Consider the following 24913-nt stretch of genomic DNA (forward strand, 5'->3'; position numbering starts at 1 on the left):
CGGTCCTTACAGAACAGCAGACTGTACCGCACTCAAGCCTATGTACCGTAGCACCCTATACCAAGTTACCAGTCCTTATAAGAACTTTTGTGGACCAAGCAGGTTGTGTATTAGTGTTTAGCAGACTGTACGTCAGTCCCTATACCGCTGAAGGACTGCTGCAGTATAGGGCAGCGGTCAGCAGTGGTGCACGTCAACCCTATCTATTGTGGACCGATAGCGGTCCTTACAGAACAGCAGACTGTACCGCACTCAAGCCTATGTACCGTAGCACCCTATACCAAGTTACCAGTCCTTATAAGAACTTTTGTGGACCAAGCAGGTTGTGTATTAGTGTTTAGCAGACTGTACGTCAGTCCCTATACCGCTGAAGGACTGCTGCAGTATAGGGCAGCGGTCAGCAGTGGTGCACGTCAACCCTATCTATTGTGGACCGATAGCGGTCCTTACAGAACAGCAGACTGTACCGCACTCAAGCCTATGTACCGTAGCACCCTATACCAAGTTACCAGTCCTTATAAGAACTTTTGTGGACCAAGCAGGTTGTGTATTAGTGTTTAGCAGACTGTACGTCAGTCCCTATACCGCTGAAGGACTGCTGCAGTATAGGGCAGCGGTCAGCAGTGGTGCACGTCAACCCTATCTATTGTGGACCGATAGCGGTCCTTACAGAACAGCAGACTGTACCGCACTCAAGCCTATGTACCGTAGCACCCTATACCAAGTTACCAGTCCTTATAAGAACTTTTGTGGAACAAGCAGGTTGTGTGTTAGTGATTAGCAGACTGTACGTCAGTCCCTATACCAATGAAGGACTGCTGCAGTATAGGGCAGCGGTCAGCAGTAGTGCACGGCAACCCTATGTATTGTGGACCGATAGCGGTCCTTACAGAACAGCAGACTGTAACGCACTCAGGCCTATGTACCGTAGCACCCTATACCAAGTTACCAGTCCTTATAAGAACTTTTGTGGACCAAGCAGGTTGTGTGTTAGTGATTAGCAGACTGTACGTCAGTCCCTATACCAATGAAGGACTGCTGCAGTATAGGGCAGCGGTCAGCAGTAGTGCACGGCAACCCTATGTATTGTGGACCGATAGCGGTCCTTACAGAACAGCAGACTGTACTGCACTCAGGCCTATGTACCGTAGCACCCTATACCAAGTTACCAGTCCTTATAAAAACTTTTGTGGACCAAGCAGGTTGTGTGTTAGTGTTTAGCAGACTGTGCGTCAGTCCCTATACCGCTGAAGGACTGCTGCAGTATAGGGCAGCGGTCAGCAGTAGTGCACGGCAACCCTATGTATTGTGGACCGATAGCGGTCCTTACAGAACAGCAGACTGTAACGCACTCAGGCCTATGTACCGTAGCACCCTATACCAAGTTACCAGTCCTTATAAGAACTTTTGTGGACCAAGCAGGTTGTGTGTTAGTGATTAGCAGACTGTACGTCAGTCCCTATACCAATGAAGGACTGCTGCAGTATAGGGCAGCGGTCAGCAGTAGTGCACGGCAACCCTATGTATTGTGGACCGATAGCGGTCCTTACAGAACAGCAGACTGTAACGCACTCAGGCCTATGTACCGTAGCACCCTATACCAAGTTACCAGTCCTTATAAGAACTTTTGTGGACCAAGCAGGTTGTGTGTTAGTGATTAGCAGACTGTACGTCAGTCCCTATACCAATGAAGGACTGCTGCAGTATAGGGCAGCGGTCAGCAGTAGTGCACGGCAACCCTATGTATTGTGGACCGATAGCAGTCCTTACAGAACAGCAGACTGTAACGCACTCAGGCCTATGTACCGTAGCACCCTATACCAAGTTACCAGTCCTTATAAGAACTTTTGTGGACCAAGCAGGTTGTGTGTTAGTGATTAGCAGACTGTACGTCAGTCCCTATACCAATGAAGGACTGCTGCAGTATAGGGCAGCGGTCAGCAGTAGTGCACGGCAACCCTATGTATTGTGGACCGATAGCGGTCCTTACAGAACAGCAGACTGTAACGCACTCAGGCCTATGTACCGTAGCACCCTATACCAAGTTACCAGTCCTTATAAGAACTTTTGTGGACCAAGCAGGTTGTGTGTTAGTGATTAGCAGACTGTACGTCAGTCCCTATACCAATGAAGGACTGCTGCAGTATAGGGCAGCGGTCAGCAGTAGTGCACGGCAACCCTATGTATTGTGGACCGATAGCGGTCCTTACAGAACAGCAGACTGTACTGCACTCAGGCCTATGTACCGTAGCACCCTATACCAAGTTACCAGTCCTTATAAAAACTTTTGTGGACCAAGCAGGTTGTGTGTTAGTGTTTAGCAGACTGTGCGTCAGTCCCTATACCGCTGAAGGACTGCTGCAGTATAGGGCAGCGGTCAGCAGTAGTGCACGGCAACCCTATGTATTGTGGACCGATAGCGGTCCTTACAGAACAGCAGACTGTAACGCACTCAGGCCTATGTACCGTAGCACCCTATACCAAGTTACCAGTCCTTATAAGAACTTTTGTGGACCAAGCAGGTTGTGTGTTAGTGATTAGCAGACTGTACGTCAGTCCCTATACCAATGAAGGACTGCTGCAGTATAGGGCAGCGGTCAGCAGTAGTGCACGGCAACCCTATGTATTGTGGACCGATAGCGGTCCTTACAGAACAGCAGACTGTAACGCACTCAGGCCTATGTACCGTAGCACCCTATACCAAGTTACCAGTCCTTATAAGAACTTTTGTGGACCAAGCAGGTTGTGTGTTAGTGATTAGCAGACTGTACGTCAGTCCCTATACCAATGAAGGACTGCTGCAGTATAGGGCAGCGGTCAGCAGTAGTGCACGGCAACCCTATGTATTGTGGACCGATAGCGGTCCTTACAGAACAGCAGACTGTAACGCACTCAGGCCTATGTACCGTAGCACCCTATACCAAGTTACCAGTCCTTATAAGAACTTTTGTGGACCAAGCAGGTTGTGTGTTAGTGATTAGCAGACTGTACGTCAGTCCCTATACCAATGAAGGACTGCTGCAGTATAGGGCAGCGGTCAGCAGTAGTGCACGGCAACCCTATGTATTGTGGACCGATAGCGGTCCTTACAGAACAGCAGACTGTACTGCACTCAGGCCTATGTACCGTAGCACCCTATACCAAGTTACCAGTCCTTATAAAAACTTTTGTGGACCAAGCAGGTTGTGTGTTAGTGTTTAGCAGACTGTGCGTCAGTCCCTATACCGCTGAAGGACTGCTGCAGTATAGGGCAGCGGTCAGCAGTAGTGCACGGCAACCCTATGTATTGTGGACCGATAGCGGTCCTTACAGAACAGCAGACTGTAACGCACTCAGGCCTATGTACCGTAGCACCCTATACCAAGTTACCAGTCCTTATAAGAACTTTTGTGGACCAAGCAGGTTGTGTGTTAGTGATTAGCAGACTGTACGTCAGTCCCTATACCAATGAAGGACTGCTGCAGTATAGGGCAGCGGTCAGCAGTAGTGCACGGCAACCCTATGTATTGTGGACCGATAGCGGTCCTTACAGAACAGCAGACTGTACTGCACTCAGGCCTATGTACCGTAGCACCCTATACCAAGTTACCAGTCCTTATAAGAACTTTTGTGGACCAAGCAGGTTGTGTGTTAGTGATTAGCAGACTGTACGTCAGTCCCTATACCAATGAAGGACTGCTGCAGTATAGGGCAGCGGTCAGCAGTAGTGCACGGCAACCCTATGTATTGTGGACCGATAGCGGTCCTTACAGAACAGCAGACTGTACTGCACTCAGGCCTATGTACCGTAGCACCCTATACCAAGTTACCAGTCCTTATAAGAACTTTTGTGGACCAAGCAGGTTGTGTATTAGTGTTTAGCAGACTGTGCGTCAGTCCCTATACCGCTGAAGGACTGCTGCAGTATAGGGCAGCGGTCAGCAGTAGTGCACGGCAACCCTATGTATTGTGGACCGATATCGGTCCTTACAGAACAGCAGACTGTACCGCACCCAAGCCTATGTACCGTAGCACCCTAGACAGACCAAGTTACCAGTCCTGATAAAGAGCTTTGTGGAACAAGTGAGTTGTGAATGATTAGCAGACTGCAGCAGAAGGGCAGCAGTCAAGTATAATATTCTTTCTATATTTGGAAGAAAGAATATTATACGTGTACAAGCCTATTACCGTACCACTGATACCAGTCCTGAAAAGAACCTTTGTGGAACTAATAGTAACAGCAAGTCTTTAAAATTATCCTCACTGCCTGACACACTGCTTCCTGCCTGTCCCTATACAAATTGGCAAAAAAGAGTAGGCTGGAACGATTAGCTGGAACAGCTCTTTTGTGGACCTGATAGTAACAGCTAATGATGATGATGATGATGATGATGAAGAAAGACTAATCTGGCTGAGCTGTCCCTAAAATAGCAGCATACAGCGCTCTGTCCCTTTATCTAAACTGACAAAAGAAACTCAGGCTGCTGACCTAACACCTATACCAGTCCTGAAAAGAACTTTTGTGTACCAAATAGCTAGCGTTTTCTCTGTCCCTACTCCACACAGGATCCTTTCCCTACAGTGACAGAAGAAAGAATGTAAAATGGCCACCGGATCGGGTGTATTTATAGGTTAGGGGGAATGTCCAAGTGTCCATGAGCTGTCATGTCTCAATTGGTTGTCCTGTAACACATGATAAACGTGTCACGAAAGGTTAAAGTTCTTGTATACATTAAACACGTAAGTCCGCCGGGGCGAACGACGGAAAAAGGCGTTCGAACCCGCGGACGGCGAAAGTCGGAAATTCGCCGCGAAACGACCGCCGGGCGAACCGTTCGGCCATCACTACTTATAAGCCATGGGTCTTCAAACTGTGGCCGTCCAGTTGTTCAGGAACTACAATTCCCATCATGCCTAGTCATGTCTGTGAATGTCAAGAGTTTTACAATGCCTCATGGGATGTGTAGTTTCGCAACAGCTGGAGGGCCGTAGCTTGAGGATCCCTGTTATAAGCGATGCTTACAGACATCGCTACTTTCTGACTATGTTATTACGATTGAACCAAATGTGAGTGTCATTTTATTATTATTTTTTAATAAATTGGATGTTAAAACGGTATCACGCTATGCTAGTCTTCTACTTCCATGGTCTTTGATACCTGAGCCTCCTATTTTCATGGGATGAGCACTATAGGAGGATCTCTACGGATGATTTCATGACCTGAAGACTTGCGGGAGATTACATACTAGATGTATGATTATCTGGTTTGCTAACCTACAGGCCCATATGACTCGAGAGGCGTAAGCCTTCCTCTGAGTCCACGTCATTTGGTAAGCCTCCTCTCCCCTTCTTTATCACGGTGGTGGTATTATTCTACACATCAGAAGTTGAATTTCACCTTTTTTCACGTCACCTCAAGTTTGGAATTGTGATTGATATTACACATTTCAAGGACTGTTAGACGTTCACTTGATGGACTGTATATGTTAAATTCATTTTATTTACTTTAACCTTTTGTGTACATGAGGTTTTGTGTACATGGGAGTAAGGCCGCGTACAAACGCGCGGACTGTTCGCCCAACTTTGTCCGCTGAACAGTGTTTGGGCGGACAGTCCGCTCGTGTGTGGGCTTTCAGCGGACAGTTTCAGCGGACAGTTTGACGGACAAGGTTTTTCGGAAATTCCGTAAAACTGTCCGCTGAAACCTTGTTTCAGCGAACAGTCCGCTCGTGTGTAGGCTTGTTTGTCAAACCAAGTTCCGCGCATGCTCAGAAAGGATTTACACGCCGAAAGTTATAATGCAGTGTATAGGACGTCGTATTTTTCATCCCGTCGTACGTGCCGTTCACGTCATCGCGCACGGTTTCAGCAAACTGTTCGTTCGTCGTGTGTGGCCATGTCCGTCCATGCTAATTTTGAGCGGACTGTTTGCCGAAACTGTTGGACGGACAAAGTTGGACGAACAGTCCGCCCGTGTGTACGCGGCCTAAGATCTCTTGATATACAACGGAATTTACACATATTTTCTTTTTTTTTAAGTGTATGTAATTTTCTTTGCTTGAATTAGTGCCTTACTGGTTCATGTGGTTTGTTGCCACCTAAGCGCCACACTTTTATGTTTTAATTTTTGTATGTTACTTTGTAGTCTTCAGTAGTGTTGGCAGCTGGGTAGAACACATCTTTTCACAGCGCAGTATTTTTTTTACACCGTTAGCTTTTTTTAAATATGTTGTTGACGTCAACGACCTGTTTTATTTTTCTGCTTGTTTGCCAAGGTGACCACATTACCCTGAATGCGTCCAATCTCGTCTGATCTTGAATACTAAGCAGGGTCGGGCCTGGTTAGCACCTGGATGGGAGACCGCCTGGGAATACCAGGTGCCGTAGGCTTTTCTTAAATATGTTGTTGGCGTCAACGACCTGTTTTATTTTTCTGCCTGTTTGCCGAGGTGACCATCTTGGCATTTGTCAAGAGGGTTGAGAGTGGCCAGCAAGATCGCCTACGGCCACATCACCCAGAATGTTCCTGATCTCATCTGATCTCGGATGCTAGGCAGGGTCGGGCCCGGTTAGTACCATATTAAAAAAAAGCCTACGGCACCTGGAATTCCCAGTCTGTCTCCCATCCAGGTACTAACCAGGCGCGACCCTGCTTAGAACCGAGATCAGACGAGATCAGACGAATTCAGGGTGATGTCACCGTAGGCCATCTTGCTGGCCACTCTCAACCCTCTTGACAAACGCCAAGATGGTCACCTCGGCAAACAAGCAGAAAAATAAAACAGGTCGTCGACGCCAAAAATATATTTAAAAAAAGCCTACCGCACCTGGTATTTCCAGGCGTTCTCCCATCCAGGTACTAACCAGGCCCGATCCTGCTTAGCTTCCGAGATCAGACGAGATCGGGTGAATTCTGGGTGATGTGACTGTAGGCCATCTTGCTGGCCACTCTCAACCCTCTTGACAAACGCCAAGATGGTCACCTCAGCAAACAAGTAGAAAAATAAAACAGGTCGTCGACACCAACAACATATAAAAAAAAAGCCTACGGCACCTGGAATTCCCAGGCGGTGTCCCATCCAGGTACTAACCAGACCCAACCCTGCTTAGCATCCGAGATCAGACGAGTTCGGGTGCATTCAGGGTGAGGTGGCCATAGGCGACCTTGCTGGTCACTCTCAACCCTCTTGACAAACGCCAAGATGGTCACCTCTGCAAACAAGCAAAAAAAAAAAAACAGGTCGCCGACGTCAACAACATATTAAAAAGGAAGCCTACGGCACCTGGTTTTCCCAGGCGGTCTCCCATCCAGGTACTAACCAGGCCTGACCCTGCTTAGTATCCAATATCAGACAAGATCGGGTGCATTCAGGGTGATGTGGCCATAGGCAATCTTGCTGGCCACTCTCAACCCTCTTCACAAATGCCAACAGGGTCACCTCGACAAACAAGCAGAAAAATAAAACGGGTCGTTGACGCCAACAGCATATTAAAAAAATGCCTATGGCACCTTTTATTCCCAGGCAGTCTCCTGTCCAGGTGCTAAGCAGGCCCGACCCTGCTTAGCATCCGATATCAGACGAGATCAGACGAATTCAGGGTGATGTCACCGTAGGCCTTCTTGCTGGCCACCCTAAACCCCCTTGACAAACGCCAAGATGATCACCTCAGCAAACCAGCAGAAAAATAAAACAGGTCGTCGACGCCAACAACATATTAAAAAAAGCCTACGGCACCTGGTATGCCCATGCGGTCTCTCATCAAGGTACTAACCAGGCCTGACCCTGCTTAGCATTCAAGATCAGACAGGATCGGGTGCATTCAGGGTGATGTGGCCGTACGCAATCTTGCTGGCCACTCTCAACCCTCTTCACAAATGCCAACAGGGTGACCTCGACAAACAAGCAGAAAAATAAAACGGGTCGTTGACGCCAACAGCATATTAAAAAAATGCCTATGGCACCTTTTATTCCCAGGCGGTCCCTGCTTAGCATCCAAGATCAGACGAGATCAGGCGCATTCAGGGTGCACCCTGAATGCGCCTGATCTCGGGTGCTAAGCAGGGTCGTGCCTGGTTAGTACCTGGATGGGAGACCACTTGGGAATACCAGGTGCCGTAGGCTTTTTTTTAATATGTTGTTGACGTCGCCGACCTGTTTTATTTTTCTGCTTGTTTGCCGAGGTGACCATCTTGGCGTTTGTCAAGAGGGTTGAGAGTGGCCAGCAAGATTGCTTACGGCCACATCACCCTAAATGCGCCCGATCTCGTCTGATCTCGGATGCTAAGCAGGGTCGGGCCTGGTTAGCACCTGGATGGGACACCGCCTGGGAATACCAGGTGCCATAGGCTTTTTTTATAATATGTTGTTGGCGTCGACGACCTGTTTTATTCTTGTGCTTGCTTGCCGAGGTGACCATCTTGGAGTTTGTCGAGAGGGTAGCAAGATCACCTTTGACCACATCACTCTGAATGCTCCCGATCTCATTTGGTCTCGAATGCTAAGCAGGGTCGGGCCTGGTTAGTACCTGGATGAGAGACCGCCTGGGAATACCAGGTGCCGTTTGCTTTTTTTGAATATGTTGCTGGCATCGACGACCTGTTTTATTTTTCTGCTTGTTTGCCGAGGTGACCATCTTGGCGTTTGTCAAGAGGGTTGAGAGTGGCCAGCAAAATCACCTATGGCCATATCACTCTGAATGCACCCGATCTCGTCTGATCTGGGATGCTAAGCAGGGTCAGGCCTGGTTAGTACTTGAAGGGAAATCGCCTGGGAATCCCAGGTGCCGTAGGCTTTTTTTAAATATGTTGTTGGCGTCGACGACCTGTTTTATTTTTCTGCTTGTTTGCCAAGGTGACCATCTTGGTGTTTGTCAAGAGGTTTGAGAGTGGCCTAGAAGATTGCCTATAGCTACATCACCCTGAATGCACCCGATCTCGTCTGATCGTGGATGCTAAGCAGGGTCGGGCCTGGTTAGTACCTGGATGAGAGACCGCCTGGGAATACCAGGTGCCGTTTGCTTTTTTTGAATATGTTAATGACATCGACGACCTGTTTTATTTTTTTTTGCTTGTTTGCCGAGGTGACCATCTTGGCGTTTGTCAAGAGGGTTGAGAGTGGCCAGCAAAATCACCTATGGCCATATCACTCTGAATGCACCCGATCTCGTCTGATCTGGGATGCTAAGCAGGGTCAGGCCTGGTTAGTACCTGGATGAGAGACCGCCTGGGAATACCAGGTGCTGTAGGCTTTTTTTTAAATATGTTGTTGGCGTCGACGACCTGTTTTATTTTTCTGCTTGTTTGCCGAGGTGACCATCTTGGCGTTTATCAAAAGGGTTGAGAGTGGCCAACAAAATTGCCTATGGCTACATCACCCTGAACGCACCCGATCTCGTCTGATCGTGGATGTTAAGCAGGGTCGGGCCTGGTTAGTACCTGGATTAGAGACCGCCTGGGAATACCAGGTGCCGTTTGCTTTTTTTGAATATGTTGCTGGCATTGACGACCTGTTTTATTTTTCTGCTTGTTTGCCGAGGTGACCATCTTGGCGTTTGTCAAGAGGGTTGAGAGTGGCCAGCAAAATCACCTATGGCCATATCACTCTGAATGCACCCGATCTCGTCTGATCTGGGATGCTAAGCAGGGTCAGGCCTGGTTAGTACCTGGAGGGAAACCGCCTGGGAATCCCAGGTGCCGTAGGCTTTTTTTTAAATATGTTGTTGGCGTCGACGACCTGTTTTATTTTTCTGCTTGTTTGCCGAGGTGACCATCTTGGCATTTGTCAAGAGGGTTGAGAGTGGCAAACAAGATTGCCTATGGCTACATCACCCTGAATGCACCCGATCTCGTCTGATCGTGGATGCTAAGCAGGGTCGTGCCTGGTTAGTACCTGGATGGGAGACCGCCTAGGAATACCAGGTGCCGTTGGCTTTTTCTTAATATGTTGTTGACGTCGAAGACCTGTTTTATTTTTCTGCTTGTTTGCCCAGGCATCTTGGCATTTGTCAAGAGGGTTGGGAGTGGCCAGCAAGATCACCTACGGGCACATCACCCTGAATGCGCCCGCTCTCGTGTGATCTCGGATGCTAAGCAGGGTCGTGCCTGGTTAGTACCTGATGTTTTATTTTTCTGCTTGTTTGCTGAGGTGACCATCTTGGCATTTGTCAACAGGGTTGAGAGTGGCCAGCAAGGTCGCCTACGGCCACATCACCCTGAATGCGCCTGATCTCATCTGATCTCGGATGCTAAGCAGGGTCGGGCCTGGTTAGCACCTGGATGGGAGACCCCGTGGGAGTACCAGGTGCCGTAGGCTTTTCTTTAATATGTTGTTGCCGTCAACGACCTGTTTTATTTTTCTGCTTGTTTGCTGAGGTAACCCTCTTGCCATTTGTCAGGAGGGTTGAGAGTGGCCAGCAAGATCACCTACGGCCACATCATCCAGAATGTTCCTGATCTTGTCTGATCTCGGATGCTAAGCAGGGTCGGGCCTGGTTAGTACCTGGTTGGGAGACCGCCTGGGAATACCAGGTGCCTTAGGTTTTTTTAATATGTTGTTGGTGTCTACTACCTGTTTTATTTTTCTGCTTGTTTGCCGAGATGACCATCTTGGCGTTTGTCAAGAGGGTTGAGAGTTGACAGCAAGATCACCTATGGCCACATCACCCTGAATGCGCCTGATGCAGGGTCGTGCCTGGTTAGTACCTTGATGGGAGACCACTTGGGAATACCAGGTGCTGTAGGCTTTTTTTTAATATGTTGTTGGCGTCGACGACCTGTTTTATTTTTCTGTTTGTTTGCCGAGGTGACCATCTTGGCGTTTGTCAAGAGGGTTGAGATAGGCCAGCAAGATTGCCTACAGCCACATCACCCTGAATGCTCCCAAGGTTGTCTGATCTTGGATGGTAAGCAGGACTGGGCCTGAATAGTTCCTGGATGGGAGACCTCCTGCGAATAGCAGGTGCCATAGGCTTTTTGTTATATGTTGTTGGCGTCGACGACCTGTTTTATTTTTTTGCTTGTTTGCCGAGGTGACCATCTTGGCGTTTGTCAAGAGGGTTGAGAGTGGCCAGCTAGATCGCCTATGGCCACATCACCCTGAATGCGCCTAATCTCGTCTGATCTCGGATGCTAAGCAGGGTCGGGCCTGGTTAATACCTGGATGGGAGATCGCCCGGGAATACCAGGTTCCGTAGGCTTTTATTTTTCTACTTGTTTGCCGAGGTGACCATCTTGGCGTTTGTCAAGTGGGTTGAGAGAGGCCAACAAGATCGCCTACAGCCACATCACCCTGAATGCGCCCAATCTCATCTGATCTCGGATGCTAAGCAGGGTCGGGCCTGGTTATTACATGGATGGGAAACCACCTGGGAATACCAGGTGTCGTAGGCTTCTTTTTTTTTATATATTCTTTATTTATACTCAAGGAGGCCACAAAGTTAAATTACATACACCTACATAATTACATACATACATCCAACAGTTCCCAGCCCATCTTGCTCTCAGCAAAGATTCAATTTTCCTGTTTTTAGTAGCTGAGAACTCTATCCTATTTATCTCCACTGTTAAGTTTCCTCCTTTTATCTTAATATTTTCCCCAGACCCCCCCCCCCCCCAAAAAAAGCACACCTCTATTCGTTTCCTCTACATTCTACCACCCTTCTCCCACTCCATCACCCACCCCCAAAGGGAGTGAGGGTTCAAGGACCTCCATGTTTATTTTTTTGTTATTTAATCCCACAACATAGTGGTTTCCTTATCTTTCCCTGTTCTCCATCAGTCTCTTTCCTTCTTCTGAAGAGAGGAAAGAGGAAAGTATTCCAAACTGTCCATACCTTAGCATATTGCTCACTCCTGTCCTGGGCCGAGTATACTAAATCTTCTAAAGCCCCCACCTTTCTAACCTTATTTAACCACATTGCTATTGTGGGTGGCTTAGGGTCTTTCCAAGATCGGGCAATACACGCCTTAGCCTCGTTAACCATATGACACAATACCGAGTTCTTATATTTTGTTATTGAAATATGTGAGAGGTGCAACAGAAAAAAAATCCGGGTCATCCAGTATTCGGTATTCGGTAAATTTTTGCACAATCCTTTGCACTTCCCTCCAATACTGTTTGATCCTGGGACAAGTCCAAAAAATATGGAATAGAGTCCCCCGTCCCCTGTTGCATCTCCAACATTAATCTGAAGCTCCAGGGGTATAATACCACCTTGTCAACAGCTTGTAATTTAGTTCCTGAGTTCCAGTACAGACTGATGAGTTTAGCGAGAGGTACAGTGGTGTGAAAAAGTGTTTGCCCCCTTCCTCATTTCCTGTTCCTTTGCATGTTTGTCACACTTAAGTGTTTTGGAACATCAAACCAATTTAAACAATAGTCAAGGACAACACAAGTAAACACAAAATGCAATTTGTAAATGAAGGTGTTTATTATTAAAGGTGAAAAAAAATCCAAACCATCATGGCCCTGTGTGAAAAAGTGATTGCCCCCCTTGTTAAAACATACTATAACTGTGGTTGTCAACACCTGAGTTCAATTTCTCTAGCCACACCCAGGCCTGATTATTGCCACACCTGTTCACAATCAAGGCATCACTTAAATAGGAGCTGCTTGACACAGTAAGGTCCACCAGAAGATCCTTAAAAGCTACACAGGAACAGGAAATGAGGAAGGGGGCAAACACTTTTTCACACCACTGTATATCATCCTCTGACGTTGATCTGATGAGAATGTCCTATCCAAGTCCCTCTCCCACTTTGCAAAACTTGGCATCTTATAATTATCTGGGGGGGCTGTGAGCATTGTATATATCTTTGATATCGTTCGGGAAAGAGGTTCCTTCTCTTCGCAATATAATTCAAATCTTGTCAGATCTCGTTTATAATTTGTTGCTGGACCCAAAGACTCAAAAAAGTGCCAAACCTGCATTGCCTGCCAAAAAATAATTTCAAATCGGCCCCCCTGTTGAGTCAATAAGGTCACTGTAGGCCAGGAGTCAGATTGCAAAAAATGTGATGCCTGAGTATAACCCTTTTCCCATGGGCTCCCAAAGGCCTTACTCTCCATCCCTGGTTCAAAACTAGGGTTACCCAGTATCGGAAGTAATGGGGATTGTGTTGACGAAAATTTAGGATTCTGACTAATTTTAAGCCCTATTCGCAGTGTCGGGCCTATAAGGGGGTGCTTTTTCAAGGATTCCAGTAGTACTGTGTAACACCAAATCGCTCTTCGTAGGGGTACTGTGCTCATTTCTTGCTCTAGTTCCATCCACAGTTTAAATTCTGTATGCCTACACCAATCGATAATCCTACCAATATGAACTGCCTTGTAATATTTAAGTAAGTCTGGAACTGCTAGGCCTCCATCTCTTTTTGACATAGTCATCCGGCTTCTACTAATCCTTGGTCGCTTACTTGACCAAATGAATTTAGTAAAAACCGTGTCTACTTTGCGGAAGAAGGCAGATGGAATCTCTATTGGTAGGGCCTGTAGTAGGTACAGGAATTTTGGCAGGATACTCATTTTAATGGAGTTGCAGCGGCCAAACCATGAATGCAGTCCATGTTGCCATTTCTCTACTAAAGTTCTAACTGCCTTAAGCAACGGGGGAAAATTCATCTTAAATGTCTCCTCTATCTTTGCTGGGATCTGTGTGCCCAGGTACTTTAAAGCCGTCCCTACTCATTTAAAATTAAAATTAGGTTGTAGAATTTGTTGTTTCTCCGGGGATAAAGCTACCCCCATTGCCTCTGACTTTGCATTGTTGATTTTAAAATTTGCTAATGCTCCATATTCTTCTACTTCCTTCATTAAATTTGGCAATGAGACGTGTGGACTAGCCAGTGAGAACAGCAAATCATCTGCATACGCAGAGATTTTATAGTTCCTGTCCCCTAATTGGAGACCTCTGATATCTGGATTTAGCCTAATTTTATTCAGTAGTGGTTCTATCGAAAGGGCAAATAGCATAGGAGAAAGTGGGCAACCCTGCCGCGTTCCATTTGAAATTTTAATCGGCTCTGAGAGTACCCCGTTAACTTTAACCAGAGCCTGAGGGAAGGAGTATACTCCAGATATCCATTTTATCATGTGCTCACCTAATCCCATATGCCTCAATACTTCAAACATAAACCCCCAATTAACCCTATAGAACGCTTTTTCTGCGTCAGTACTTAAAAAGATAGAGGGGGTTCTTGTTTGGTTGGCATAGTGGACCAGGTTGAGTACCTTAACCGTGTTGTCTCTCGCCTCCCTAGTAGGGATAAACCCTACTTGATCTCGATGTATCAGTTGGTTTAATAATGGCTGGAGGCAAGATGCCAACAGTTTGGTAAAGAGCTTTAGATCGATGTTTAACAATGAGATTGGACGATAACTCCCACATTCCGCGGGATCTTTCCCTTCCTTTGGTATTACTGAGATATGCGCTCTGAGTGCATCCAGAGGAAGGGCAGCCGCTTGGCCAATTGCATTAAAGGCCTTTAACATATGAGTACCTAGGGTTGGGAGAAAATTCTTATAGTATTGGATTGTAAATCCGTCCGGTCCCGGCGCTTTCCCCTGTTTAACTGTTTTTATCACTGCATTTAACTTATAGGGGCTTCCAATCTTCTACGCTCCATGGAAGAAAGCCTACTCAGACATGCTGCAGATAGGTATTCTTCCATTTTAACCCAGGGTACCGGAGGTGGTGACAAGTTATATAACGAAGAGTAGTATTCTCCGAATCTCTTAGCTATCTCTTTAGGCAGGGAGATCAGACGTCCATTTTCTCCCTTAATATGAGGGACATTAACTGTCTTCCCCTTTTCTTTAAGCTTCCCTGCTAATGCTTTGCTACATTACTACGGGGTGTCGTTTATCTGAAAGTACGCTTCCATTTCTTTCCCTACATCTTCCCGTATTTCGGGGATCTGCAACAGACTTTCATTTAAACGCCATTGCCACCCCGTGGAGGGAGCCGGGCACGACAGGGATATCTGTAATGTCACTGGTGCATGGTCTGACCAAGTTATATTTCCTATCTCTACTTTATGCACTGACGGCAGTAAGTAGTGTGGTATCAAAAAGAGATCAATGCGGGAGTAGAGTTGATGCGGATTGGAGAAAAACATCTCTTGCAACTTCCGCACTATCTTCCCTCTGATACCCCTGGGGGATGAAGAGACTCCCGATGACGTATTTTCCTTGGGGTCTAATGGTATGTTAAAATCTCTGCCTAAGATCACTTTCCCTTCTGCAAATTCCATTAATTTAGTCAGAGTTTTACTTCTAAAATTATCTTGGTGCGTATTTGGCGCATACACAGTAGCTAGCGTAACCTTTGCCCCCCCCCCCCCCGATTTGTCCTTTTAGAAAGAGGAAGCGTCCATCTACATCCGCCCGCATATCCATGAGAGCCCAGGGTTCCCGGTTAGAAATTAAAATGGACACTCCCTTAGACTTCAATACTTGATTATGGACATGGTATACACAGGGAAAGAATCTATTCTGGAGATACGGGAGATCACTCCTTTTAAAGTGTGTTTCTTGTATAAAAGCCACGTCCGTACAGGATCGTTTCGGTTCATTAAGGAGCATCTTCCGTTTCTCCGGTATATTCAATCCTTTTGCATTTATGGAGGTTACCCTTATCCCTTCCATCTTCAGGGGAATGTAGAAAGGCAGAGAGAGACAAAAAAAAAGACCCCAAAATTATAAACCCCAAAAAATAAAAACCCAGTTCTTTTCTAATCCAACCCTAACCCATCCCCTATCCTATCAACCCCTAAGAGAGGCACCCAACCCTGAACCTCCAATTATACGGTTTACGTGGGTGCAGACCTAATTAGGGGATTGACTTGAATCGGCCAGAGTGCTCCACTCCTATAACCTCCCCCCAGTCTCACCCTTTCTCAACCTTTTTCCCATCCTTCTACTACAAAGCGCATTTTATTTCAGAGGAGGGAATAATTCCCGACAGTTACTGTCACTGTCCCCCTCTCTCTTTTCTTCATCTTTCCTCCTCCTCCCCCCTCTATTCTCCTAATTTTTTCCCCCATTCTTATTCCCAGACCCCCTTCTATCCTCTTGTGCTCTTTTATCCTTTCCCCTGTCCCTTCTATGTTTACTCTTCCATTGGCTTCTATTTCCCCCCCCCCCACTTCCCCTCTTCCCTCTCCCTTCAACCCCCTCTCCAGCTTTTTCTTCCTTTTTCAAAATATTTACTACATTTTTACTACATCCCCTTCCTTGACTTAATTCCTCTTGTCACCTATAACTCCCACTACTTCTGTTCAACTGCTCAGATCCACCACGTTGCGCGAGCCTACCAAACCCAACCACAAAGTAAAAATGTGAATTAGTGTACCCTTACCCCCCCCCGCCCGTCTCTGTCTTCTAGTTCACTCCTCCAACCCCCCACCCCCTCCCCATCACCCCGCCTCCAACTATTTCTCTTACTCACTATATTTCTCATAACTTACTAAGTGACAGTGTTATTTCCCAAATATAAAAATGTCATATATGTGCTCTTGCCCTATCCCATCCCTTATTCCAGTGTCAATATCGTTATCAATAAAGTGAATAACTTCCCAAGTCCCCATTAAAAAAAAAAAAAAGAAAAAAGGATTTAAAAGGAAAGGAGTTTAGTTCCCTCCGCGATGTGGTGGAGTTCTCCTAGTAGATGTTTCTCATCGATCGACCTGCTCCCTGTTCCAGTTTATTGAGAATGGGGTCTTTGGGGGCAGATTGGGGAGGGAAGGGGCCACCGCTCCCTACTTCTCTAGTTTTCAATGGGGTCTGTACATTCTTCTTTATTACCTTATCAGTGTTAGTGTTATATATCCCACCCCACCCTTTTTTTTTCCTTTTTTGTAAACTTTTATATCCCCTTCAGTCTAAATCCCCCCCCCCGCCCTTAGAAAAGAGAGCCCCACCCCCGTAATGCCTATATTACCCATATATATATATTCAAAAAACGCGACCAAAAAAAAAAAAAAAATTATATTTTATACTTTTCTTTTTTCCCTTTTTTTTTCTCCTTGTGCTAACTCCCCTAGAAAAGAGTGGGCAGGGAGCACCCTATTATTTTTGGGCACTCCTGCCAAGCTTCTCTTTCCCCTCTTACATCCTTACACCAAAAAAAAAAAAGGAAAAAATTAATTGTCTTTTCTCTTTCCCCTAAAACCAAATCCACAACCACAACACCCACACAGTAACCCCCATATTTCTGTGAAAAAAAAGGAGGGGTCCCAGCCACTATCTTTCCATACCCCTCCCCACCTCTTTACCATCCTCCTTCCCTCCTTCTCCCTCTAAAAGCTTCTACCAGTTACAAAAGGGGGCGAGGGGGGGCCCACAAAAAAAAAGAAAAGAAAAGAGTAGGACACATCTTCTTAGAGAGGGGTTAAACAAAGGGAAATACTTTTTTCAACTACAAAGAGGGTCCAGAAGAGAATCTCACCCCCTATCCCCCTATTAACGACTGAGATTGCTATCTAGTTTCCCATCTTCTCTGGGGGTTTAAGTCCATTCCCCCTAGAGAAGTCCTTGTTTTTCAGGGGTCCTGTTATTGATTGAAGCCAGTTCGGTATCTCCAAAGCTTCTGTTCCTAGAAAGGAAAACAGTTCTGGGAGCTCTGCCGGGTGTCGCAAATAAAAAGTCATTGAGTTTTTTTTTACAATCAGTGCTATTGGGTACCCCCATTTATAGGCCCCCCTGATAGTTTAATTCTGTCCAAGAGTGGGCTCATCATTGCCCTTCGCTGCAGAGTAGCACGGGATAAATCTGGCAGTACTTTCACCCTTACTCCGTCATATTCTATATCTCCTGCTTCCCACGCTTTACGGCTTATTAACTCTTTCTGGGCAAAACGGTAGAATCGACATATAACATCTTTAGGTCTATTTACATTTACTGACGGGGGCCCTAGGGCTCTATGAACTCTTTCAAGCTCCCAGTCCTGGGGGGGAGCAAGAGCTACCAGTTGACAAATAGCTTGTACCATAGACTGCAGTGCGTCCCGTCCCACTGTCTCAGGTATCCCCCTGAATCTCAGATTCTGACGGCGGCTGCGGTCCTCCATTTCCTCTATTTGCAACTGCATATTAGAAACATGTAAAACTTGTACAGTCTGTACCTGCTCCAGCTGTTGGACCCGCTTCTCTAAGGATACCCGTTGATCTTCCTCTCTTAGGAGTCTTTCTGATAAATGCTGCACTTCAGTTTGGACTAGCTTCATCTCCCGTCGGAGTGTGTCCTCAAACCGGGTCACCATTGTGTCAATATCTGCACGTGTAGGGAGCGCTTGAAAGAGCGCTCTTAATTCTGGATCTCCCATAGATAGCTGTGTACTTCCTTGGTGTTCCTGGGGGTTACCACTCTCCTCCATCACCTCCTCTCTCTGCAACCCCCGGGTCCTACCCATCTGGAGCTGGGGAGTAGACCGTCTTCGCTCCTGCATCTCACTTGTCTCTCCTCCAGGTAACTCGTGCATACACTTACTCGGCTTGTCTCCGCCTACTGCTAGGTCACGTGGTCCCGCTGGTTGTTTCCTGGACACCGCCGCTCTTGTATGGGGGAAGAAGCGCTCTATCTCCGGCTGTTCCCCCGGTTTTTGAGCCCCCTTCTCCTTCTTCTTCATCCCAGGATAGGCACTGCTTCTCACTCTGTACCGCGCCGGCTAGATACGCTGTGTCCATAGCATCAACGCTGAGAGACCGGGTGGAGGGTAGGAGCTTCTATGAGCGTGTGTCTCTCCTACTCCGCCATCTCCAAGCCACGCCCCCTGTCCAGAGACATTGTTAGTACCTTGATGGGAGACTGCCGGGAATACCAGGTGCCGTTGGCTTTTTCTTAATATGTTGTTGACGTCGAAGACCTGTTTTATTTTTCTGCTTGTTGGCCCAGGTGACCATCTTGGTATTTGTCAAGAGGGTTGAGAGTGGCCAGCAAGATCGCCTAAGGCCACATCATCCTGAATGCACCCGATCTTGTCTGATCTCAGATGCTAAGCAGGGTCGTGCCTGGTTAGTACCTGATGTTTTATTTTTCTGCTTGTTTGCTGAGGTGACCATCTTGGCATTTGTCAAGAGGGTTGAGAGTGGCCAGCAAGGTCACCTACGGCCACATCACCCTGAATGTGCCTGATCTCATCTAATCTCGGATGCTAAGCAGGGTCGGGCTTGGTTAGCACCTGGATGGGAGACCCCGTGGGAGTACCAGGTGCTGTAGGCTTTTCTTTAATATGTTGTTGCCGTCAACGACCTGTTTTATTTTTCTGCTTGTTTGCTGAGGTAACCCTCTTGTCATTTGTCAGGAGGGTTGAGAGTGGCCAGCAAGATAGCCTACGGCCACATCATCCAGAATGTTCCTGATCTTGTCTGATCTCGGATGCTAAGCAGGGTCGGGCCTGCTTAGTACCTGGTTGGGAGACCGCCTAGGAATACCAGGTGTCTTAGTTTTTTTTTAATATGTTGTTGGTGTCTACGACCTGTTTTATTTTTCTGCTTGTTTGCCGAGGTGACCATCTTGGCGTTTCTCAAGAGGGTTGAGAGTTGACAGCAAAATCACCTATGGCCACATCACCCTGAATGCGCCTGATCTCGGGTGCTAAGCAGGGTTGTGCCTGGTTAGTACCTGGATGGGAGACCACTTGGCAAACAAGCAAAAAAATAAAACAGGTCGTCGACGCCAACAACGTATAAGAAAAAGCCTATGGCACCTGCTATTCGCAGGAGGTCTCCCATCCAGGAACTATTCAGGCCCGGTCCTGCTTAGCATTCAAGATCAGACTAGATCGGGCGCATTCAGGGTGATGTGGCCGTAGGTGATCTTGCTGGCCACTCTCAACCCTCTTGACAAACGCCAAGATGGTCACCTCAGCAAAACAGAAGAAAAATACAACAGGTCGTCAACGCCAACATATTAAAAAAAAGCCCACGGCATCTGGTATTCCCAGGTGGTCTCCCATCCAGGTACTAACCAGGTTCGACCCTTCTTAGCATCCGAGATCAGACGAGATCAAGCGCATTCAGGGTGATGTGGCCGTAGGCGATCTTGCTGACCACTCTAAACCCTCATGACAAACGCCAAGATGGTCACCTCGGCAAACAAGCAGAAAAATAAAACAGGTCATCGACGCCAAAAACATATTTAACCCTTTCCCGCCGAGCGTACGTAGATGTGCGTACTCGGCTTCCGGGGGTATACCGGGATGATGCCCGCACCTGCAGGCATCATCCCGGTACCGTTTTGTTCAGCGGGCGATTGGCTATCCAGCCATAACAACCGATGTGGCTAAAAGCCGCTCGGCTGTTATGCCGGAGGAGCGGGAGGGGACGTCCCCCCCTTCCGCCGCCTCCCGCCGCTGTTACCGGTGCTCCCGCTCGATCGGGAGCACCGATTTCTGCTGCGATGCCTCCGGCCGCTGGGGAGGAACTGGAACGAAGCCGATTACAGTCTCCTCATAGTAAACACGGAAGCGACGTCATGACGTCACTTCCCGTTTACTCGGCTGCCAATTGCGCCGGTTTAAAAAAAATATCCGGTATTCAGAATCGCAGTTTTCGGCGATCTGAATGCACTGAAGTGTAAAGGAGGGTGGGAGGTCTTTTAGACCCCCGATCCCTCCATAAAGAGTACCTGTCACCGCCTATTATTGTCACAAGGTATGTTTACATTCCTTGTGACAGCAATAAAAGTGATCAATTTTTTTTTTTATTTTAAACAATTTAGTCATTTTAAAATAAATAAAATAAATAAAAAAATAAAAAATTTTTTTTTAAAGCACCCGCCGTCCCCGCGAGCTCGCAAAGCAAAGAAAACGCATATGGAAGTCGCGCCCGCGTATGTAAACGGTGTTCAAATCACACATGTGAGGTTTCGCCGCGATCGTCAGAGCGAGAGCAATAATTCTAGCACTAGATCTCCTCTGTAACGCTAACCTGGTAACCGTAAAAAATGTTTAAAGCGTCGCCTATTGAGATTTTTAGGTACCATACTTTGTCGTCAATCCACAAGTGCGTGCAATTATAAAGTGTGACATGTTTGGTATCTATTTACTCGGCGTACCATTATCTTTCACATTATGCAAAAAAAATTGGATAATTTTACTGTTTTTTTTTTTTTTATTCATGAGAGTGTCCCTTTTCCCAAAAAGTTGCATTTAAAACACCGCTGCGCAAATACCGTGTGACATAAAATATTGCAACAATCGCCGTTTTATTCTCTAGAGTCTCTGTTAAAAAAATATATATAATGTTTGGGGGTTCCAAGTAATTTTCTAGTAGAAAATATGGATTTTAACTTGTAAAAATCAAATTCCAAAAATAGGCTTAGTCATGAAAGGGTTAAAAAAAAGCCTATGGCACCTGGTATTGCCAGGGGGTCTCCCTGGCGGTCTCCCATCCAGGTATTAACCAGGCACGACCCCGCTTATCATCCAAGATTAGAAGAGATCAAGCGCATCCAGGGTGATGTGGCCGTTGGTGATCTTGCTGGCCACTCTCAACCCCCTTGACAAACGCCAACATATTCATCTTAGCAAACAAGCAGAAAAATAAAACAGGTCGTCGACGCCAACAACATATAAAAAAGCCTACGGCACCTGGTATGCCTAGGCGGAATCCCATCCAGGTACTAACCAAGCACGACCCGGCTTAGCATCCAAGATCAGACGAGATTGGGCACATTCAGGGTGATGTTCAGTAGGCGATCTTGCTGGCCACTCTCAACTCTCTTGACAAACGCCAAGATGGTCACCTCGGCAAACAATCAGAAAATTAAAACAGGCCGTCGACGCCAACAACATATAAAAAAAAGCCTACGGCACCTGGTATTCCCAGGTGGTCTCCCATCCAGGTACTAACCAGGCCTGACCCTGCTTAGCATCCAAGATCAGAAGAGATCAGGAGCATTCAGGGTGATTTGGCCATAGGTGATCCTGCTGGCCACTCCATTAAAGTTCCACAAAATAATGACAAACTTTCCCTCTCTCAAAAGAGTTCTGGATTGGAAATGGTTAATCTGAAAAGGAGTTGCAGAGAAACTTTTCTTATTGACACATGGAGTTTTCCTTGGAGACATAACAATAACACTTGCCTTAGCACATTTCACCGGATAATTTCCTATTGATATGCAACATTCATATATACCAGTATCATTCAAAGATACTCTCATTTGTTGATAAACAAATGTATCATTGATCCAATTCACACTACCAAAAATTCCTTTATGAATTATGATAGTAGAACTATAAAGAAAACTACCCAAAAACTCATCATTCCTTTTCCAAGTTAACAATGAATTTTGAGGTAAAGATATTTTTGTATCACATATCAAATGCAAATTATCTTTATCTTCCATAATTTTCAAAGATTGTGGGAAAATATTAATTTCTGGAACAATCCTATCAACTATAGAAATATACATTTTGACCCTTATTTGAGTAAATTTTCTTGTTACTTTAAAATCCCATGTTCTTACAACGTCCCCTTTTTCATCTCCAATGATGTTTAAATATTTTGGATTTAATATCTTCATGAAACTTTGGAAAAGGTAAAAAAATTGATCAAAGGAATAAAGTATTTTCCCAGATCTTGACATAGTATTAGTAACATCTCCAGACCACATTGTTGACTCATTATCTTTTAAATATATAGACCAGAAACTCCTCAACAATATGTTACATTCAAAAGTTCCGGTTTTGTTATTTAGTCTATAAGATCCCTGCATTTAAAAAAAATTAGTTTTGGATTCTATTTTAACTTTTATTTCAATATTATTGCTGTGAATGAAATACAATTGTAAACAGAAATCATATCCCTGTCCTACACATATATATCCATACAAATCTTCTGCTGTATTTATATCAAGATATCTAAAATCATGGTTTTTATCATGAGCATTAATATCAATATCATTTTTGTCCTTTGTAATGATATCAGCATTGTTATCTTTTTGTTCATCTGTATTGATATCAGTGTCTACATCTCTCTTATTTCTGAATAATACGTGATCTTTGTTGTGTAATTCTTCAATTCTGTTAATTTCTGCATAACTTGAGCAGTTCTTGATATAGATTATCACAAATAAAATTGTCACTAGGGAAAAGATGAATCCTGTGATGAGGATACATTTTCTCTGTTTAAAACTTTTCTTTTGTTGAGTTGACATCTTTTCATCTTTTTGGGATCCATGATACCTCCAGATTAGATTTTTATAATTCATTCCTGAAAAAAGGAATTCAGCATCATTATCTCGGCATATACAATTTGTTATACCCACATTTTTCTTTCTACATATATTTTTCACTGAACTGAGAAGGTATTTGTACCCCTTGAACATCCAAAATGTCAATGGACCTTCCCAATTACTTTTCCATGTTCCAACTCCTGAAACTCTAGCTCTGCCTGTGACATGCATCTCACCATCTCTCTGGGTGTGGCCTTACATGTGACAATTCTTTAATCATCTTTATCCTTTCTGTCTTAGTCTTGTGTCAACAATTATTATAAATAAACCTTTATGTTTCTGGTCAATCTTGATAGACCGCTTATCTTGTACAAAAGATAATTTTGGTTTAACCACTTCGGTATCGCGCTATTGCCAAATGACGGCATTAGCGCGGACCTACATTTCCGGGACTACGTCTATTGACGTCGTCCCGTGTACGAGCGGCCTGCGCGCGCCCTGAGGGGCGTGCGCGGCGCGCTCTGTGATCGGCGAGTCCATGAGACTCGCCTGATCACCGATCCGTGCAAGGGGTCGATCCCGACCCCTTATCACGTGATCAGCTGTCAGCCAATGACAGCTGATCATGTGATAGAACGGAGCCGGTAATCGGCTATTATTCCTCCTCGCGCTGACAGCGCGAGGAGAAAAAAAAAAGCCGATCACCGGCGGCCGTGATCGGGACATAAGTCCCGATCACGGCCAGTAATGTAAGCGCTCACCTGCCCCCTGCCAGTGCCCACCTGCCCCCTGCAGTGCCAATTTAATAAAAGTTAGTGCCCCCCGTCAGTGCCACCCAGCAGTGCCCACAGTGCCACCCAGCAGTGCCACCCACAGTGCCACCCAGCAGTGCCACCCACAGTGCCACCCAGCAGTGCCACCCACAGTGCCACCCACAGTGCCCACAATCTGCCTCAAAGGTGCTGCACCCCAGTGCCCCCATCAGTGCCCAGCAGTGCCGCCCATCAGTGCCCAGCAGTGCCGCCCATCAGTGCCCAGCAGTGCCACCTATCAGAGCCACCTATCAGTGCCACCTATCAGTGCCAATCAGTCCCATCTATCAGTGGTACCCATCCGTGCCACCCATCTGTGCCACCCATCCGTGCCACCCATCCGTGCCATCTTATCTGTGCCCATCTTATCTGTGCCGCCTTATCTGTGCCCATCGGTGCCGCCTTATCTGTGCCTATTAGTGCCGCCTTAACTATGCCTATCAGTGCCCACCAGTGCAGCCTATCAGTGCCCACCAATGCAGCCTATTAGTGCCCACCAATGCAGCCCATCAGTGCCCACCAATGCAGCCTATCAGTGCCGCCTAATCAGCGCACTTCAAAGAAGGAGAAAAATGACCCGTTTGCAAAATTTTAGAACAAACTATTAAAACATGATTTATTTTTTTTATTTTTTTGCATCTTTTTTTGTTTGTTTAGCAAAAAATAAAACTCCGAGCTGTAACTAAATACCACCAAAAGAAAGCTCTATTTGTGGGAAAAAAATGATAAAAATTTCATTTGGGTACAGTGTTGTATGCCCGCGCAATTGTCATTCAAAGTGCATCAGCGCTGAAAGCTGAAAATTGGTCTGGGACTGAGGGGGGTTTAAGTGCCCAGTAAGCAAGTGGTTAATAACAAAATAACAAAATGTTACAAAAACAATATCAATTGTGGAATATCAAAAAATAGATTATTCTTACAATGAAGATTAAATCCGATATGTGTGTG

General features: G+C 46.0%; 2 non-coding genes and 20 pseudogenes across 2 annotated transcripts; 14 read left to right on the top strand and 8 right to left on the bottom strand.

The window, feature by feature from the left end:
* Window positions 1-6568: 6568 nt before the first annotated feature.
* On the bottom strand, window positions 6569-6686 carry LOC143990949 (5S ribosomal RNA; annotated as a pseudogene).
* Window positions 6687-6794: 108 nt separating this feature from the next.
* On the bottom strand, window positions 6795-6913 carry LOC143990642 (5S ribosomal RNA; annotated as a pseudogene).
* A 108-nt stretch (window positions 6914-7021) lies between these two features.
* On the bottom strand, window positions 7022-7140 carry LOC143990756 (5S ribosomal RNA). The gene has a single exon (XR_013277450.1). It is a non-coding gene; the product is annotated as a 5S ribosomal RNA (ribosomal RNA).
* A 110-nt stretch (window positions 7141-7250) lies between these two features.
* On the bottom strand, window positions 7251-7369 carry LOC143990532 (5S ribosomal RNA; annotated as a pseudogene).
* A 334-nt stretch (window positions 7370-7703) lies between these two features.
* LOC143990800 (5S ribosomal RNA) lies at window positions 7704-7822 on the bottom strand (annotated as a pseudogene).
* A 388-nt stretch (window positions 7823-8210) lies between these two features.
* LOC143990972 (5S ribosomal RNA) lies at window positions 8211-8329 on the top strand (annotated as a pseudogene).
* A 98-nt stretch (window positions 8330-8427) lies between these two features.
* On the top strand, window positions 8428-8546 carry LOC143990855 (5S ribosomal RNA; annotated as a pseudogene).
* Window positions 8547-8654: 108 nt separating this feature from the next.
* LOC143990771 (5S ribosomal RNA) lies at window positions 8655-8772 on the top strand (annotated as a pseudogene).
* Window positions 8773-8880: 108 nt separating this feature from the next.
* Window positions 8881-8999, top strand: LOC143990789 (5S ribosomal RNA; annotated as a pseudogene).
* Window positions 9000-9109: 110 nt separating this feature from the next.
* LOC143990981 (5S ribosomal RNA) lies at window positions 9110-9228 on the top strand (annotated as a pseudogene).
* A 109-nt stretch (window positions 9229-9337) lies between these two features.
* LOC143990810 (5S ribosomal RNA) lies at window positions 9338-9456 on the top strand (annotated as a pseudogene).
* Window positions 9457-9564: 108 nt separating this feature from the next.
* Window positions 9565-9682, top strand: LOC143990544 (5S ribosomal RNA; annotated as a pseudogene).
* Window positions 9683-9791: 109 nt separating this feature from the next.
* On the top strand, window positions 9792-9910 carry LOC143990968 (5S ribosomal RNA; annotated as a pseudogene).
* Window positions 9911-10173: 263 nt separating this feature from the next.
* Window positions 10174-10292, top strand: LOC143990945 (5S ribosomal RNA). The gene has a single exon (XR_013277454.1). It is a non-coding gene; the product is annotated as a 5S ribosomal RNA (ribosomal RNA).
* Window positions 10293-10400: 108 nt separating this feature from the next.
* On the top strand, window positions 10401-10519 carry LOC143990740 (5S ribosomal RNA; annotated as a pseudogene).
* A 537-nt stretch (window positions 10520-11056) lies between these two features.
* On the top strand, window positions 11057-11175 carry LOC143990747 (5S ribosomal RNA; annotated as a pseudogene).
* A 74-nt stretch (window positions 11176-11249) lies between these two features.
* LOC143990410 (5S ribosomal RNA) lies at window positions 11250-11368 on the top strand (annotated as a pseudogene).
* Window positions 11369-19077: 7709 nt separating this feature from the next.
* On the top strand, window positions 19078-19196 carry LOC143990966 (5S ribosomal RNA; annotated as a pseudogene).
* A 108-nt stretch (window positions 19197-19304) lies between these two features.
* LOC143990947 (5S ribosomal RNA) lies at window positions 19305-19423 on the top strand (annotated as a pseudogene).
* A 248-nt stretch (window positions 19424-19671) lies between these two features.
* LOC143990931 (5S ribosomal RNA) lies at window positions 19672-19790 on the bottom strand (annotated as a pseudogene).
* A 105-nt stretch (window positions 19791-19895) lies between these two features.
* On the bottom strand, window positions 19896-20014 carry LOC143990962 (5S ribosomal RNA; annotated as a pseudogene).
* A 1766-nt stretch (window positions 20015-21780) lies between these two features.
* Window positions 21781-21899, bottom strand: LOC143990961 (5S ribosomal RNA; annotated as a pseudogene).
* Between the last annotated feature and the right edge of the window lie 3014 nt (window positions 21900-24913).

Source organism: Lithobates pipiens, unplaced genomic scaffold (genome assembly GCF_037356315.1).
Source record: "Lithobates pipiens isolate NorthernLeopardFrog02 unplaced genomic scaffold, aLitPip1_a1.2 Scaffold_18, whole genome shotgun sequence".
In the NCBI taxonomy this organism is placed as follows: Eukaryota; Metazoa; Chordata; class Amphibia; order Anura; family Ranidae; genus Lithobates; species Lithobates pipiens.